Source organism: Sarcophilus harrisii, chromosome 1, assembly GCF_902635505.1.
Source record: "Sarcophilus harrisii chromosome 1, mSarHar1.11, whole genome shotgun sequence".
NCBI lineage: Eukaryota > Metazoa > Chordata > Mammalia > Dasyuromorphia > Dasyuridae > Sarcophilus > Sarcophilus harrisii.
In genome coordinates, this window is record NC_045426.1 from 573,086,517 (window position 1) to 573,106,596 (window position 20,080).

At 34.4% G+C, this 20,080-nt stretch overlaps 1 protein-coding gene across 4 annotated transcripts in view; it reads right to left on the reverse strand.

The window, feature by feature from the left end:
• TRIQK (triple QxxK/R motif containing) overlaps window positions 1-20,080 on the reverse strand; it is a 163,241-nt gene that overhangs the window by 133,878 nt on the left and 9,283 nt on the right. The window contains exon 2 of one of the 4 annotated variants that reach the window (XM_031946980.1): window positions 13,967-14,051. The gene's annotated coding sequence lies outside the window, so the exon portion shown is untranslated. Of the gene's footprint in view, window positions 1-13,854; window positions 14,117-20,080 lie in introns of those variants that run through there. The other 3 variants (XM_023496388.2, XM_003760246.3, XM_023496387.2) reach the window with 3 other exon arrangements.

A 20,080-nucleotide genomic window follows, 5' to 3' on the forward strand; every position in this document is an offset into this window, starting at 1 on the left:
ATGGAAAGTAGGGCCTACAGTCAGGAAGACATTTACTGGGAAAGTCATTTTGCCCTCTTTACCTCAGTTTCCTCATCTGTAAAATTAGCTGGAGAAGGAAAAAAAAAAAAAGCAGTCCAGTATCTTTGCTGGCAAAACTCCAAATAAGATCATGAAGATTTGGACATGACTGAACAACATTACAGGCTCAACTACTTTTTTAATCATACATTTTCTTTGATGATTTTTATGGTACTTCTTGTATGCAAGTCATCACTAGTAGTAAGTTAAAATCTGATGAAAGCCACAATGAATCTTGTCATTGCTCTCTGTGAGGCAGTGAATAGAGCACTGGACTAAAAGGCTAGCTAGAATTTTGCTTCTGACACTTATCAGCTGAGTGACTTTAAGTATGTTATTGAATATCTTAGCCTCAAGGATAACTACTAAAACTTCATAGGGTTACTGAGAGGATCAAATGAGACAATAGTTGTAAAATGCTTTGTAATACTTAAAATATTATAAAAATGCTAGCAAGTATGATGATGGTGCCAGGATCCCTAAATTCAGAGCTATTGATCATCATCAGGAGAATATATTTTAAAATATGGGTTTCTCTTACTTTTAAATTTTTGGAGATTAATGAAATATCTTTGCATACTTCCAAATTTGACTCAATCCAGCCTCATATTAAAATAATGTTCTAGTCCAAGAAGTAATAATAAACCAAAAACAAAAGCTGAAACAGAAACAGCAATTGCAGCAATAATCCCTCCAGTGATCCAAGTGCTCCATATCACAGGGAAGAGACAATAGTAAATTAGAGGAATGTGAGATAAGGTGATGTATAGTGAAGATTCTAGGCCCTGAAATACTAGGGTAGCTGTGAATACATAGATGGGCTTCTAAAACTCTGGCAAAAGCACTAATTGGATAAGAAGCCTATCCTTTGAGATGAAAGTTTCCCTATGAAATTTAAGAAATATGAGATCATAAAACGTCATAATGATCAGCAGAGAGAGTGGCACTCCTTCAAATACTAATACTAAGAAAGACAAGAGACACTGGAAAAAAAAATCAGAAGTACTAATAGTCTCACCAGCTAGAAATCCTTTAGTGTAGAGGACACTAACTACTAAAGTGGGCAAACCCTAACTATGTATAAAATATTATAAAGACACTTGCATCATATTATAGTCTTACATTATAGTGATGTCTTTCCACTTAATTCAAAGACTTTTTTTGGATCAAATAAGAAAATATTTGTAAAGTCACTTAATACAATGCCTGGGCCATAGTAGATGTTAAATAAAAACTATAATAAATGTTGTCATTATTATTATTATTATATGTCCAATCCACACAACTATAAATTGCAATTAGTTCAGGGTAATTGTTTAAAAAAATTCATTCCTAGGCAAGATGATTCAAAGTAACAGATACAAAAACAAAGTTACTAAAATCTAAAGAAGGAAAAGTAGTCCTATTCTGAAGAAAAAAAAGCAGTACAATGAACAAAATAAACAGTTGAATATCAATCAGTAATTTTATTATAGCATCTTTAGAGTCAAAGCAATCAGAGGTAAGAGAAGTTCTGAAGCCAGAAAAATGTAGAAAAGGTTTTGTCATCTTCATGGACAATAAAATAATGGACAATGAAAATAAAAGTTGGATCAAACAAGAACCAGAAAGTTTTACACCACTAATATAATGAATTAATAGAACAGTTACATCAAAGAATGTTCATCCAATCGCTAGCCGTTCTGAGACCTGGAAAATGGTGGAGTCGATTGAGATCCATAACCATTGACTCAAATGCTTCATAGTGGTACATGAATCACTAGCAGAGAATTTTACCAGCTTCCTTTTTCAACATAAGTCTGATCCCATCTTTCTTTACAGAAGTTATCATGTACCTATTATCAAAAGATAAGAACATTAATAATACTTTTAAATACTGGTCAACTGCATGTTTAAGTAGTTCAAATAAAGTATTCATGGTTTAATATCACTTAAAATTTATAAAAATCCATATTTGTTGCTGATATTACTTATTTAGAAAATAATAGGAACTACGTAAGGAAACTGAGACAATCAATAGCTTAAGCAGTTACATGACATAAAAAAATAAAAAATCAATAGCATTTTTATATAATAAGAACAAATCCAGAAAGCAATATAAAAAAGGAAATCCCTTTCAAATTAACTATGAATGCATAAAATATTTGAGTCAATCCACCAAAAACACACCTGAATATATTCAATTTCTCAATTCTCCTTCAGCAACTATAGTATGACTTTAAAGCTGAAAAAGGAGAAAAAAATCAATGTTCATGGCTGAGCTGTGAAAATATAATAAAAATCCCAATACTACCAAAGTTAATTTACAGATGTAAAGCTATGCCAATCAAACTACCAAGAGAATGTTTTACAGGTCTAGACAAAATAATAACAAAATTCATTTGGAGGAATGAAAGATCTAAAATTTCAAGGGAAATAATAAATTAGGTCTAGACTAAAACATTACATTACGTTCCACAATAAATTCAAAAAGGATGCGTGATCTGAGGATTAAAGATCATGGCATTTAAAAAATTAAGAGAAAAGATTGTGTATCTTTCACAGCTATAAATTTAAGATCAATTCTTAGACAAATGTGGCCATTACAAAAGTTGAAAAAGATTTTCATTACATGAAATTGAAAAGCTTTTTTGTACACACAAAATTAACACTTTAGGATGAGGAAAAAAGCAAATGGATTAAAATAATCTTTTTGACCAATTTCTCTGATAAGGATTTGTTAAGCAAGATATATGACTAATAAAAATATAGGATACCAAAAGCCATTTCCCAATAGACAGGTGATATGAACAAACAGTTCTTGAAGGAAAAATTGCCATCTATTTATAGTCATAAAAAATCCTAAATTACTAATATTTAGAGAAATGCAATTCCAAACTCATACAATATGTCTCACTCTTTGCAAATTGACCAAAAATAATAAAAGATGAGAATAATCAAAATTAGAGGTGTTGAAGATAAACATACTAATGCATTTTTAGTAGAGTCATAAATTGGAATAACCATTCTGGAATGCAATTTTGAATTATGAAAACTGGGTGAAATGTTTACAAGTTTACAACCCAGAGATTGCACTCCTAGGCACATATCTCAAAAGAATGAAAGACTCACTATATCCGAAAATATTTATAGTAGCACTTTGTTTTAGGGTAGAAAAAGACAAAGATAGTAGATGTCCATAAATTGGGAAATAGCTACACAAACTGGAGTATGTGAATTTAAAGTAATATTGACATTCTTTGAGAAATGGCAAATATGATGAATATAGTGAGCATGGAAAAATTTGTATAAACTGATGCAAATGTGAAATAAGAAGAGACAGGAAGGAAATATATGTAATAGCTACAAAATGTAAATAGAAAGAACAGCCAACACAAAACAATAAAATCTGAATATTGTATAATCATAATGACCAAGTTTAGCCGCACAAAAAAGATATTGGTAGACATTTATATGGGCTGTTGGCACCAGCTCAAACTGGCTTGTGAGAGTTAATTGTTAAATTTTAGGTGTAAACATTTGCATTTCTGAAATCAATACAAATCAAGGCTTGTTCCTAAGCCAATTAAAATTAAAAGTGTACCATGAATATTTTTTTTTTCCTGAGGAGTTTAACTACGTTAAACTGTTACCAACATCCAGTTGTACCTCCTTCTGAATTTTTTGTATACCTTTAGTCCACTGATTTGGAACATGGCATATGTTAATGATTGGCTAGACTTATTTTTTTTTAAACATAAGGAATAGCACTATCAATGGAAATAAAAACATACAAAAGGAAATATAGGAGATCTAAAAAGAAAATAGGAACAAAGGTATATTTTAAATCTATAAACACAAGAGAACAAATATAAAGTGAAGAACAAATAGAGTATGTCCCAAAGTCCAAGGGTGAAAAAAACTTTTTAATAATTCAAACTTTATTATCTCAAATCATAGTGATACTGATATTTCTTAATTATCAAAAGTGTTTTAACCTCAGTTCCATTCTCATGAATTATCATACACTGCAAAAACAAAACAAACAAATAAGTAGATAAATGAAACCCAAGTTCATTGATAATACTAGGGTATTTGATGTCTAAATGGAAAACTTTTCTTTTTTTTAAGTGTGGACTCGCCTTATTAGATTGTTAAGTACTTGAAAGCAAGGTCTGTTTCATTTTTCTAACTTGCATTCAAAGTACTTGGGAAACAGTAAGTACTTAATACTTAACTTCCTTCTTTACTTAAAACATATCACCAACACAATAGAATAAGTGACAAGAAACATGGCAATTTCATAGAGATAACTTAAGGTTTCTATGGTTCTGCCTAGTCTTAAATCATCATTCATCAACAGATCTAAGTATGGCTTTGAGATCAAAAAATCAACCCTGCCTCCCCGCCACACACACACACACACACACACACACACACAAATCATGTTAATCACTTAATATCCAAGTTATATCATTTCAATGAAAACCATTAAACAACTAATCTATCTTGGAGAAACTTCCTCCAGTGTTATCAAAACACTGTAAAAGGAAACTGGAGACTTTGAGGTTGGATCAATAGATGGTGACACTTAGAAACAAAATATTCTTTTCTAGGTAAAAGCCAATGAATATATGGTTATCAAAGAGAAAACTGAGACTATATATGTTGAGACTACTTCACATTCTGAAATCAAAGATTAACAGAAGGAAAATATTTAGGGCATTAGCACTAACACCTATGCAACATTATTCTTAATGTGTACTTGTGGCACATTAAAATGGACAATGATAGCTAGAAGGTGTCCAAACAAAAACTGTATGTTAACAAAAAATGGATCTCATCACCTTCAGGCAGTTACAGAAAGAATAACACTTCCTTATCTAAAAAGTAAAAGAGGATTGATAGATATTTTCTGAGCACACAACAAATAGATTTAAAAATTTATAGAAACATTTTTGGAACAAACAGTCCTTACTTCAGAAAGCAGTACTAAATGCTAATAATAGGTATATATCACTGGATCTGTCAAATATAACTGAAAGTGTTTATCTCTAAACAGCTAAGATTCAAGACTGGAAGCAAAAAGCAAACCACATATGACATCCACATGAACTTAGTGAATGATATCTCAAAAAAAAAAAAAAAAGATATCATTTGTCAAATAAATCAAATGATCAAACAAATTCTTGAGTCATGCAGCACTGTTTACAATAATGATATTGATTCAGGACCAGGCAAATACCACTAGAAATTACAAGAAAACTTGGCTTTAACAAGCACAGACTTATTAACTGATGCAGATTATGCAAGGAAATTGTGGGAATTACTCAATATATCAAAGCAGGTCACACAAATTTAGCATCTACTGGATACCTAGTATTTCATGATCATAGGGCTAAAATAATAAACTATCATTTGAATATCCTTTACAAACTAACAGATGACAAATGCCCATTTTACAGACAGAGATCTCCAAATAATCTTGAGAATTTAAAAAAAAAACCTAGAGTAGAAATGAAGCAACATTATAAACAAAATTATTGCCACCTACCTAGATGTATCACTGATCCATTAAAAATCTAAGCACATTTTAATAAACATTACAATATTGAATCCTCATAATCTCCAAATCATATTGGATAAAATGCTTTCAAAATGCAGTAGACATCTGGCAGAAGAAATTAAAACCATGTGGGGACAGGATGTGATTCATGTCATCCCTGTCATCTTATCTGTTACTGAAGGTGTCCTCAAGATGCTTTCAATAAGTCTAAAGATGAGCTTACATCCCACTACTTGTATTCAATTACAGAAAACAATAATTTTATCTCCCTACATGACAGTCTATAGATTTATATTAAAATATAAAAGAAACATAGCAGGATAGTGACTTGGTTTGTGGAATTTCTACTTGATCTCCATCAAAAAGATGAGAACAAGATGATGATGATAACATTCATACTAGCTCCTTTAAAATTCAAACCATGATCCATGCTGTGAGGTAGAAAGACAAAGGAGAGGAATACAAGCCAGGATGATATAAAGTAGGGGATTTATGTGCCTTGAAACTGCTACAATCACTATGAATGATTCTAAAACTCAAAAAAATCAATGGGATGGCACAGCATGGCAGGCTGACCTAATGACTGAGTGAATGCATGACCAACTTCATGAAAAATCTTTATTAAGTATTTACCATGTGTAAAGCACATGGCTAAACCATATGGCTAAAATAAATAGGAAAGTAAGAAAATTTCTGCTCACATACCATGAGGGGGACTTATGTATGGAAGGTTGTGATTATATGTCACATGGAAAAATCTTTTGTGGAGGGTTGAAGGGAATGGCAACAAAGCAGATGGATATACCATCGATAATGTTATTTCTACAGATAAAATCATATCAGTTTGTAATGCTGAACTATTTGACAAGGTCATGGAATTTGGTGGCATGAATTTTTTGAGGAGGGTATCTTATGTAGTATCAAAAAGTAGTTGTCAGGTTGCATTGTCGTGGATTGTCTCCAAGATGATGGCTAATGGGGCAGATCTAGGAGCAAGACTAACAATCTGGGGGGTGTTGCCATTCCCAGAACTTCTGGGTACTTGGTCACCAATTGGTAGTAGTGGTAGTGAAGGAAGATGGGTTCTTTCTCCACCCTAATTTATCCCTAGTGATGATTGTATGATCATGTTTGGATACAGGGCAAATGGTCTAGAAGGTACTGCTCTTCCCAAGACTTCTGAGTTTAGAGTCAGAGGTAAGGGGTTGGTCAAGTTGGTGGTCATGGTTTGGCTTACCTAGCACATTCTGTCTCTAGATCCGTTTATAAAAATAGAGATTTTTGGCATAGTGAGTCAGGGAGCTGCTCTGCTTCACCTAAGCTGACTGCCAAGTGGCCACTGGTTGACGATTGGTGGAGATCACTAGCCTGTCACCAAAGCAGTTCTTCCAAGGATGGGGACTGACTTGGAACAGGAATGATGGTCTTGGCTCTGGAATCCCCTTCAGGGTATAATGATAGTTTGTAATGGAGGTGGTGGTAGAAGTTTGCATTGCCTGCCTTCTGTCTCTCCCTCAGATGCAAAAGATCACCTTGACCCAGAGGAGAGCCCTCCTTCATGCCTGTACAGAATTATAAAGAGCAAGTACACCACACTGTATCAGAAATACCAATATCCTGCTACCCGCTAAAATGTATAGATAGTGCTGGACTTTAATGCAGGCAAACCACAAATATGCCTGAAGTGGACTGCAGAACTGAATGTTTTCTTCACATCTTCAGTTCCAAGTCAAACAACAATGCACAGCAGACCAATGCAAACCCTTGTAAAAATAACTTCATCTTTAAATACAGATTAGATGAAATAAAGCTGAAATCTAAAGAGAGTAGAGCTGAAATTACCACAAATTTCCAGAAATTATGACTAATTACAAAGAGGATGACAAAAGCACTACTTATGTTCCAAATGATTTTGAAAAGGAGATGGTTATTCGTTGGCAATTTGGAAAACTCTTTTTGATTCTAATAGTATAAATCTATCAGATAAAAACAGAACTTTTAAAAAGCTGTTATATGCTATACCCATCATGAATGAGCATTCTCAAACAATGTTTGACACAAAGTATAAAAAATATTTCAGACATGCGCATAAAGTATATATGGCAGTTGCTGCTATAGTCAAAGAAAGATAGGTGATATCAAGAACACTCCTAAGGATAGGCATCAGATGTTACCATGGCAGAAACAACTTGTGCAATCCCCTTTCCTCTTGTTCTTTAATTTTGAAATGTTTTATATTTTCTCAAGATTAAGTTAAACAAAAATAAATCTTTATAGTAAAAATATTATATCGATTTTAGTAAATTAATGCAACATAAATTATAAAAAATCATATTGTCAAGGAAAAAAAGGAATATGCAGAATGGAGTCAGAAAAACAGAAGTATATTGGAAGTTCTAGTTTTTCTTAATCAGAAATTATAAGTAAAAAAAAAAAGATTAAAACAATGAGTCACAGCAATACAAGGAATAAAAGGAATTTAACAACAATCAAAAAACTTTACTAAAAGCTGGTAGGAAAAAACAAACTAATAACTAATATTCATGAGTGCTGTAAGCTTTGCAAAATACTTTTTGATGTCATTGGTCCTCATACTTCTGCCACCCCAGATACACACCAGAGCATTATTTCCCCTATTTTATTAATGTGGAATGAATCATACTCTGGGTAAAAGCATTTAAATTTTTCCCATTTCAGTTTTGTAGTGACATTAGGCTGATTTCTGTTAAATGGGGTATATTTGACTGAAGAAGCTTTGTCATGTTCTACTGTTTGACAGTTACAAAATGTCATGTACATTCACAGAAGCATTTAAGAAGAATTTGTCATTGATAGGGAATCTCACAATTTGGATTCTGCATTGGACATCCTCAAGAAAATGACAAATACCATATTTTAATATTACGATTAGTAGCATATTTTAGCATTTTAAAGGTTTGAAAATTGCTTTACAAACATTTCATTTTATTCTCATAACAATTCTCTAATGTAATGTAGATGCTAGTTTTAATAATCTAATTATATATATATGAGGAAACTGGGGCAGACTAAAATTAATTACTCAGGCCCACAAAGCTGAGTGTCTAAGGCCAGATTAGAATCGGAGTCTTCCTGACTTCACAAAAACATTTGATACAAGTATTAGTTGTATTAATGAGTAAACTATCTCCTTAGTTTTTGCCCCATTTTATGTTTATATATATATATATATATATACATACATATATACGTATGTGTATGTATATATATATATATATATATATATATATGTATCTCAAGACATTTCATACTACAAGTTTGAAGGATATTGTCAAGTTAATAAAATTTCTCTACTTAAGGACTCTATACTTGTGATCATCTTTTGCTCACTGCTTCTAGTCTGTACTTCAACAAGACACTGAAATGATAGTTTTGTATATGTGCTATTGAGCTATGAAGTCAACTAAACTAACACATAAAAGAGATGTATTCTCAAAATCTATTAATATAAGGTTTACTTGTAAGTAAGTAACCTTACTTAACTTAGCTACTCCTAATAGTGCTACTCGTCAAGTATTTTGATGGGTTATGATTCTGTTATAATTTATAGTAACAAAGTCCTACAAGAGCAGCCCAAGGTTAGTAAACTATATGCCTGCTCGTCTACTAAGCAAAAAGATTTAGTTTCTGTGACTCCTGGTTCCAGTGTGGAGACAATCAAAACTTCTAAAAGGAAGATATGAAAGCAGCATTTTTAAAAGAATAAAATTTTATTGATATCTTTTGTTTTTACATCAAGTAAAATCCTCCTTCATTGCTCTCCCAGAGACTCCATATAACAAAGGGCATAATTTCTTAATGAAATAATAATACCTATACCTTCACTGAAGAATTCATCTTTTCAGTGCAAAATTGTAACCACTGATTGCTTGATTGTATACTTGAACATTTCTACCTTGGACATAAAATTCTATCTCCTTCCCTAGGATACTAGCATAAATTGTATCCCATAAACTCAGATCAGAGGCCACCCTTTCCCAAGGACAGCAATCCTTGCCATATCAACCCCTCCTCCACACCTGAAACACATACATACATATATATTTGCTAAGTCCTCCCCCCTCTTCAAATAATCTTGTATTATTTTGCCCATTTGTATACATATACATGTTATATATTCCCTCTTAATTCCCCCAGTGGCATGCAAACTCTAAAGACAAAGATCATTTTTATTTTTTCTTTCACTCCATAGTATCCTGGATTCTTCTTTGCATAGATGAGGGGACAATATTTTATTTTGCGCAGAATTGAAATGAACAAAGATGTTTCTTTAAAAAATCAATTAAAAAATCTTTTTGGTTTTAAAATATTGATGAAAAGCCATCAGTTGTATGTAATTTTATCTTTATTATCTCTAATTATAAAATTGCATTAGTCTAGTAAAGAATAACCAGAAATCATCTGCAGAATTTTTTCTTAGATTTGTTTAATGCCTGTTTCTCAGGGGTAGCATGTGGAAATGGCCCCACATGTCAAAGGAACTAAGGTTAAATTCCACTTCTGCTACGCCCCTTGTGATGTTCTGTAAGTTACTTGCTATCTTGGGGCCTCAGAATCTTATATAAAATAATGAGGAGTCTGAACTAGATTATTTTAAAAATTCTAACTTTAAATCTATACTAATATGAACCCAAACAAGGTAACATATTTAGTCATCATCTTGCAGTTTTCCATTGCCAGAAGACATTGTGAAGCTCAGAGATGGAGGGATTGGCAAGATTCTACTGTTTGAAATGCCAAAGGAAATGTTCCCTCCATAGCTCTCTCACCAAAATGGGAACAACTGAAGAGGGATGTGATTGATTGCAGCTCTATGGGGCATTTACTAGTGCCAGGAAGTAGTAAAAAACCATCTGTATATAGAGATAGATGGCAAAGGCTGGCTTTAGTAGGAAGAGAGCAAAGTGATGATCAAGTAGGTGGGCAAGAATCAGCAGAAAGGCTTTGGAAGGAAAAATGTTTTACTGGATCTGTGAAAAGTGAGTAGGGACAATTAGGTACTTTAGTGGATAGAGCACCAGTCTAGCTGTGTGACCCTGGGAAAGTCACTTAATCCTGATTGCTTTGCCTCTCCTCCTCCCCCCAAAAAAGAAAGAAAAATAAAAACTGGGTGCAGGACTGAAGTGAGATGGGCTGAAAGAGACATATGCTATCTTGTCCCTAGGTTTTCTCTCCCTGTATGTATGTGGGGAGAAGAGAGAGCAGGGAGGTAGAATACATGAGAAATGTTTCACAGTACCAACCTAAGTCATAGCTGAAGTGGCTACTGAGACTCTATAAGACATATGCCAGTAAAAGACTACACAATGATGATGATAATGATAAAACAGCAAGTCTACCCAATATAGTTCTTATCTCAATTATATTAGCAGAGTTTGATTCAGATTACGATTTTTAGAGAAAGGTATGATCACACCAGGAAATTTTAAAAACCTTCTTTATTACTGTCTTATTAAATATAGCTACTTGAAAATATGAAAGACTATATATCAAATATAGGAAAGTACATAAAATATAAATATCAAATATATTAAAGTAGATATTAGTTGGAATTTGGGTTCGTTGGTAACTCTAAAAATGGGCTACAATCTTAAGAGATTCCAAATCAGATGCTCTAGATTTGAATTCTGACTTTCTACTATTTACTTCCTATGTGACATAGGGTAAGGTCTTTTTTGAAACCAAGTATATAGCATTTATCACTATTAAATTTAATTCTAGTGGTCTTGGACCAATATGCCAGACCATCAAGATCTTTTTGGATCCTGACTAGTTATTCAGCAAATCAGTCATTCCTCCCAACTTCAGGTCATCTGCAAATTTTAAAATGTTAACCAATGATAGTTACAGTTACAAAACTTTTATCCCAAGCCACTGAAACAATATTAAATAAGGACAAGGCCAAATGTTTTTTTTTAAAATGCTGCAGTGAATGAAGATAGTCTTCTAAATTCCTAAACTTATAGCAAAATCATTGTCTAGTCCGTAAACCAGTTCCAAGTCTACCTAATTGTAATAGTATTTACTCTTTGCCTTTCTAACTTTTTTATGTTTGGAAAACATCAAATGCTTTCATAAAATCTAAGTAACCTAAATTTAAATGATCATTTCTAAGATGTGCAATTTTAAAACTCTGTCTATAAAGGAGACAGGTTTATCCGTTATGAGTTTTTGATTAAGATATGCTAGTCCTATTACTTCTGCTTCTTTTTCTAGGTGCCCACTAAAAATCTCTTTAGTAATATTCTTGAATTTTTCAAAGCAGTGCTGCCTCTGACTGCTTTACCTCAAATAACCCAGTAACTAAATGAAGTAATCTGTAAATCTGTCTATCCCATTACCTTAATGAAAGTTCAAAGGTTAGCTAATGCAGGAAAGAATCCAAGAAAGGGATCTACCAAATCAAATTCCTTTTCTCAATGGCCCACACAATTTCAGGGATGTGAGTCAGGACAAGTTACAGCCATACTAGCTGGCAATGAAGAAGAGAAGAAGTGGAGATTTCTCTTGGAAGGGAAAAGTAGCTGGTGACCCTAAAAGGACAAGACAGGTATGATGGAGATTAGGAATTAAAGGAATGGAAGATGCTTAAATTAAAACAACAACAACAACAAAACACTGGACTAAGATGGAAATAAAGTGAATAAGCATATCTTAAGCTTCTGTTACTGTCAGGCCCTATGATGACATGCAACCTGGCATAATGGATAAAAGAGCCAGGCTCAGATTAGATTCAGGAACACCAGGATTCGAGTCTAGTCTTTGCACATCCTAACTGTGTGAACTCAGCCAATATATTTAACCTTTCAAGTCTCTTCCAAACAACTCTCTTACTTTCAGGTCCCTTCTCTAATTCTATAAATTTCAAAGAAGATATATATATATCTACATTGGTAATTTTCTCCCAGAAAGTTCCATACAGAGATGAAATTGCAGATCTGGTTGTATTTTTGGCTTGTTAGTTTGTTACATTTGTTCTTTAAAGGTATTAAACTAAATATCAGGAGACATTTATTTTAATCCAGGTTATACTAACTCCCTCTAGGACTTTGGTTTAATTTTCTGATCCTCCAATTTCCTCTTGTGTGAAATAAGAAAATTGGCCTGAATCTCTTAGTTTTTTCCTCCACATTTAAGATTAGGTCTTTTGGAATACAGAAATGTGAACAAAGAAAGGTAGTCCTTTGGGATAGTTACAGATAGCTAAGAGATAGCTGGTTGACTTTTAATAAAGATGGGAATGTCAAGAAAGGGATAAATGTAGCTGAATTCTGAATTCAGAGAAGGGAAAAAAACAAAAACAAACCTTAGATGATTTTATTCCTCTTTTCCATAAGCAATAATTTACTTCATTCTAAATCTATTTCTTTCACTCCTTCCATTTACTAGCTATTACAGAAATCTGGTCCATCCCATAGGACACAGCCTCTTTGCTCACACTTTCCAGTATTTTCTGCGTCTCTCACTCATTCTCTAGCCAAGGAAGGGGACTAGGAAAACTCCTTGCCCCTCATTGCAACTACTTCCAATATTAAGTAACGTCTTTCCCTTTAAGGATCTCTCGAATTTTCCTATATATTATAACATACATATTTATACACATCTATTCCAGTACAAAGCTAGCTTTGCACATATTTGTTTGTGGTCGCCCCCCTTCATTAGACTGTAAGCTCCTTGTGGGCAGGAGCTGCTTTCTGCCTCATTTTCTATGTCCAGCGCTGAGCGCAGCGCCCGGCACATAGTAGGGGCTTTTAAGCTGTTGCTCAGCTGACAGAGTTCTTGCGTCACTCCTGTAAAAGATTTGGGGGAGGGGAAAGGATGCACGGCATCCGAGCTGGGCGAGGGGCATCACTTAGCCGCGCGCCACCTACAGCCCCCCGTTGTGGGTATAGAAGAAAAATTACCCCCAAAGAAACACACCCCTGACCTCGTTCGGTTTTTCCTGTGTGTTGTGTGTGTGTGTGTGTGTCTGTCTGTCTTTAAAATGATCACAGAAAAGAGAGGGCAAAGGTAAATAACACACACCCTCCCCCCCCCCCCCCCCCCCCCCCCCCCCGCCCCACGGAGTCAGACACGCTGGCGAGGAGAGAGGGGAAGACTAGAGGGGCGGGGGGAGGGAGGACGCGTTTCCTAGCAACCGCGAGCTTTTCCCCCCCAAGCCCTCCATCCCCTCCCCATTTCCTTCCCCAACGTCTTTAAACACTGCCCACCTTCCTTCCCGCGCCTCCTAAGAGACGGGGGCTCGTGTTTTCAGACCCAGATCGCGGAGGGCCGTCCGGGCTGAGGCCTCCCCAAACCCATCAGTCCCCGACACTCACACACCTCAGCTCGCACCTAGGCAAGGGCAGGCAAACTTGGGAAATCCAGCAGTTGGCACACGTAATCCTCCTCCGCGCTGTCACTCCGTCTGCAGGGGGCGGGACAAAACGGGGGCTCTGATCCCTGATTGGCCACAAGGGGTCATCCCTGAAACCAGAAGTATGGGGTGAGTGGAAGCATCCGCCAGCCTGATCTCTGATTGGTCCTTTTTTTTCTTTAGGCGTCTTTTGGTCTTAGCAGCTTCTCTTAAATACATCAAGTATTAAGAGGTGGAAAGGGAGCTAGGAATGGTTGAAGCTCAAAAGTGTTGATCCTTATTTGGGTCATGGACCTCCCTAGGACCCTTGTCTCAGTAATGTTTTTAAGTGCATAAAATTATAAAAAGAAAATTAAATTTAAGTTGTCATTGACATATGGGAAAAGTCTTTAACCTGAGTTCCCTGACTAAAAAAAAATTGTGTTCCTATGTGTATACATACATAACTTATACAGAGCATATTTTAAACAATTTATTCCTAAATATATGATAATATAAATTTTATGTATATTTATATGCTTTTTTATTATATGTATAATTTGAAGTCCAGACATACCAGGTTAAAAATCATTTCTAGTCCAAATCCTTTAATTTTTTCAGATTATCAGTTTCTTGTGTTCTGAAACCACTTTCTTCCTCCAATGCGTTGATAGATGATAGATGAAAAAGAAAATCACTGGAATCAGCAGGCTAAATTCAGATATCTGACCTATTACTAATTATATGATCTTGGTCACTTCATCCTTCTTGAAGCCTGCTGGAATCTTTGCAAAGTGTCAAGCCATTAGAGTTGATAAAGACAATAATTATCTAATTTAGCATGGTTCAATATGATTGATTTGATCTTAGAAGGAGATATTTTGGGCCAGAACTTGAAACAAGGTACTAAGTACAACTGATAGAAACGATGCTTGTGTTCACACCTTTAGAGAGCTCTTAGAAGCAAGAAGTATTTAAGTACTCATTGGAGTTCACAGGTTTGGGAGATTTCAGGGTTTAGAAAGAGATACTGGAATTCACACCTCCCTTAATCCCTGCCTCCAGAAAGTGGAGTCAGCCTTTTAGACTCAGCATAAATACAGCTCCAGTGAGCCGTTAGAGAAAGTTACTTGGGAACACTGACTGGGGTTGGAGAGGAGCACTCTGGGAGGAAGCCCACAAGCCCTATCTTTGAAGCAGGAGAGATTCATTCTTCTACCTTGGTGCTGGCTGGAGGCTGAAGAAAGCAGAGGCCGAAGCCAAGGACAAAGCTGCAAGAGTCTTGGAACCAAGCAGAGAGATAGGTCTCTGAGCTAACCAGGCTATATTGAAGGACACAATAAAAGATCTGAACTTTTATCAGCTGGCTGCAATTTTGGAGTAATTATTTATTTCAACTGAGACTAAGGCTGGCTCCAGAAAACCTCTCTGAGAAACTCTCAGAGAGAACTATTATTATATTATTTTAAGGAAAGAGAACACCAACAGAAGCCCATTTTCCTTTTCTTTAAAATGAAAAAGGTTGGACAAGGTATGTTATAGAATAGCAGGAGAACAGGAATTAGAACTGGGGGGGGGGGGACTTAAAAATCATCTTGAAAGGCAATCCAGCATACTGCTTGTGGGATATTACATTTGGTCTTAGAAATATCTAGTTTCAAATCCAACCTCAGAAATTTTACTTGCTTTGTGACTTCAGACAAGACATTGTGAAAATCCCTGTAGTGCTTACCTAACAAGACTGTTATTGAGGATCAAATGACAAAATGTATGTAAAAGAAATTTCCAAAACTTAAATGTTTAAGGATCCACAATGAAGCAACTAATCCAGTTCTGCTTAAAATTAAAAAAAAAAAAATTTAAAGAACTTTATCAGGTACATGTGACTAAATTTTTGTTTGATCTTGTATATAAGTATAACAGATATCAATACATAAATATTCAAAAAAACCTAAAGTTATCTAAAAGAAACTGATCTGAAACAATGTTAAATTCCAGTTTGAAAAAAACCAAATGCTTTTTTAAAATTGCTAATATTCCTCTAATGAATTTCTGAAATCAGGGTATCTAAATAATGAAAGTTCTGGATGGAGAATTTCTCTAAGCTCTTGCAAATTCTAAGGATCCTAAAATTATCCCATAAAAGTCCCAGGTTTCATAATGTCCCTCTTACAGAATCTTGGAAAAGTATCTCCATTTCCTTGTTTATTCTCCCATAAATTTAGGTTCCAACTTCAGATTATACCTATATCTACTTCCTATCTTTAGCAAACATATCTTATGAGAAAGAGTGCCCCAACTTTCCCAACATGAGTTTCAACAAATTAAACATGACTTGAAAATGTCAGAGTAATCCCATTCACAAAATACATATGACCCTTAAGAAAACTGAGAGGCGCACAGATGATCTGTCCCATGATAAATCTGTTTTACTAATGTCCATAGCATAGTATCAATAATCTTGTTTAATTCAAATTTAAAAAAGCATATCATGTTTATCTAGAACCCAATATACCACAATCTACAAAGTAGCTGCTAAAAGTGGAACTGATGCTGTTCTAGTGGCAGTAGCAGAGTTGAGGTAGGAATCCCCTTCTGGTTGGTGCAGGTTCAGTGTGAAAGAATTCACGAACCCGAGACATTAGTGGCAAAAAAGGAAGTTTTTGGCACTGAGAAGAGGATCTCTTCATAGCATACAGAAATCCTGGCAGTCAGCTATGCCAAGGAGCAAAACATACTACTTAGAACTGCTGCAAAAATGTGAAGTTTAGAATTGCCCTTTTTAGGAGTCTGAGGCTCAGGTTTCAAGTTGAAAAGAAAGCCAAAGTCCCCACATCTAGATACTTATTAATATCAGGCCCAGATCTCCCAATTGAATCACTTTAAAGGCTTCCTGAATGAAGATCTGGCTACCAATTGGGGAGGGGGTGTGTTATTTGCCTTATAAAAGTCCAGTTGAATGATGCCACTTAACTTGTCTGGGGAGCTATGCTTCCCAGGAGGGCCTGAGACTCTGAACTTCCCTTCTTTACAACTCAAAGGGGACACAGCTTAAAAGGGGACACAGTTTCACCCCTCATCAGAACCATAGTTTTAACAATATAATGGAGTCAAGATACATGAAAGGAACTGAACTCCAAGCCCCCCTTGCTATTGGGCAGATTTCCTAAATATTTCCCCTTAAAATTCAAAAGAGGATCTCTTAAGATTTGGGAGTAGTTTGGAATAACACTTTACCTTTATACTCTAATATAGGAAAACAAAACAAAACAAAACAAACAACAACAACAATGACCAAAAAAAAAAAAAAAACAAAAAAAACAATTAACAGACTAAGTCATCAAAACAAAGTCAGAAGCTTTTGGCAATTTCAGCTTTTGGCTTTGTATTACAGATGAGGGAACAGATTCAAAAAGTGTGTCATTGGCTTGCCTAAAGTAACCACGAAAATAAGTTAGTTGTAGAGTCAAAACTTGAAACCCAATTTCCTGATTTCTAACCCAGTATTCTTTCCACCAGGACTTTATGCCTTTCTTGGCTAAAATACACATCTCTTCATACAGTCCACATTTTTACAAATATATACATTAGTGATATTGATTGGGTGTGCCTAGATAGTCCAGTGGATAGAGTGTTGGTCTTGGAATCAGGAAAAGTCATCTTCCTAAGTTGAAATCTGGCCTCATACTCATACTAGCTGAGTCACCCTGGGCAAGTCACTTCAACCTATTTGCCTCAGTTTTCTCATTTGTAAAATGGCAAACCCCTCCAATAATTTTGTCAAGAAAATTCCAAATGGAATCATGACTGAACAACAATGATAGTGATTAATTCTAGTTTTTGCTATTAGATATAATTTTTGTAATGAATTTTGAGTATCAGATATTTATCAAAGTTTTAAATAATCTATAAAATTCAGATGTATTGGGTGTGGTTTTAGGTCCTAATTCTAAACATAATTTGAACATAAGATCTTCACCAAAAATAAGTACAATAAAATAGAATGTGGTAAATTAGGGAAAGTTTCTTAAGTGTTAATGATAGAACAACTAGATAACTCTAAAAATTTCAGAAACAACAGTGGGATGGGCAGGCAGATCTGGAGTGGAACATGGTGTTGATCGATAGTGTTGAGGTGAAGGAGAATGAGATAGGTTTCAGTAGCAGAACAAAGCTGTTTGTTTTGTTTTTTTTTTTCCCCAAATACCTTGGGATTCTGAATGGCAGAGATATATATAGAATAAGAGGAGTGATAGTTTGCTAACCATTGGGAACTGAATCCAGGTAGGAAGTGAGAATTATGTTCTCCTGATGTGTTACTGATCTTAATAGTCTCACAGTGATAGGAGCCCTACAATGGCAAGAGTGGGTGATGGTAGTATGGCCCTGGGGGCCCCTTACTGATAACTTAGATATGTTTCAAAGTGTCATTCATATTCAGAACGCAGAATAGATTCTAGGAAATGATCAAGTTCTTCTCCCCTCCCTTCACCCTCTTGCAAATTAGTAGTTTCTATCTCTAATTCTCCTTCAGTCAGTCAATAATTATTTACTAAGTTTTTTGCTATCTTCCATTCATTGTGGTAAGTCCCAAGGATGAAAAAAGCTTAAAAGACAATCCCTACTATTTTGTAACTTCTGTATGCTGCGTAGTTGCACCCTTTCTTCATTTAATTCTGGTAATTAATGTTATCCTTTCACATTGCAGAAGTTCATTCTATACTCATATCTACTCTCTACCTTTACCAACACATATCTCATGGGAAAGAGTGTTCTGAGTTTTAGGCTGTACATCATCATTATAATTTTAAGATGAATTTAGGACACTAAATACCATATTGTGCTTTTTCTCATATTTCTCCTTCATGGAGGTTAAATCTGAGATATAAGGAACAGTTATTAATATCTTTCCAGTTCTGACTCAGAATTTTGACACAATCAATATCCAGACTAAGTTTGGTTACAAATATTGGAGCAGTTTTTTTTTTTTTTTTTTTTTTTTTTTTTTTTTTGTAAAGGCAGCACTGTGCAATAAACTAAACAAGTACTCTAAGGACAACCTAAAATAACAATCTTATTAGACCAATATCTTCCTGAAATAAAGGAGAACTTCCCACTTGCAAATGTTTTCATTAACTTGTCCTACAAACATAACAAAGTTTGATATATTTTTACAAGATGAAATATTGGAGTTTCACATAATGAGATTGCCATTAAATGTTGATTAACTGTGGAATTTACAATTCCATGATTCTTTTTTTAACTTTTCTGATTTGAATTTTCAACTATAACTTTCATTAATCTTTCAGGATATTTCGATTTTACTGGTTTTAGAATTAGAAAAAAAAGCAGTGATTATATATTAATAAATACATTATTTGAATAAATGCCCTGACATGTAAGTAGTGAATGTATTTCCTTGAATGATTTTTCAATTGCACATTCATATCACTACAGTGAATGCATGTGTTTGAATGTTCTTACATGGATATGGGATCACACAATATATTGTATGTGTTTGAATGTGTAATCATTGAAATAAACACAGCTGCATTTATTTTAGTATGTATATTTCCAGATGTTTGAAACTCACACATTCAAATATCTGAAGCTCCATACCTTGGTTTGTAGTTAAATGGTTAAGAAAGAAAAAAAAAAAAAAAAAAAAAAAAAAACCTACTGTACTGCATGTGTAAGATGAATAAAATAGAACTATATCTTCTAAAAAGCAAAGTTACTGCTAAGAATAAGTATGTTGCCCATACTCCTAGGTTTCATTTCTTCTGTCTACTGATATGTTGGGTGACCTTGATATCAATTCAAACATTCTTTCTGTCATTTATTTTATATATATATATATATATATATATATATATATATATATATATATATATATATATTTCCCGAGGAAATTGGAGTTAAGTGACTTGTCCAGAGTTACACAACTAGGATTATCTGTAGTTTATTAATCTAGAAAATGGTTATCCTCTTTCACCTCATATGAGTTTATAATAACAAATACTATGACACAATCTTCTCAAGTACCTTTGACATTTGGTACAGCAGTGGATAAAAATATTGGGATATAGGAAGATCTATGT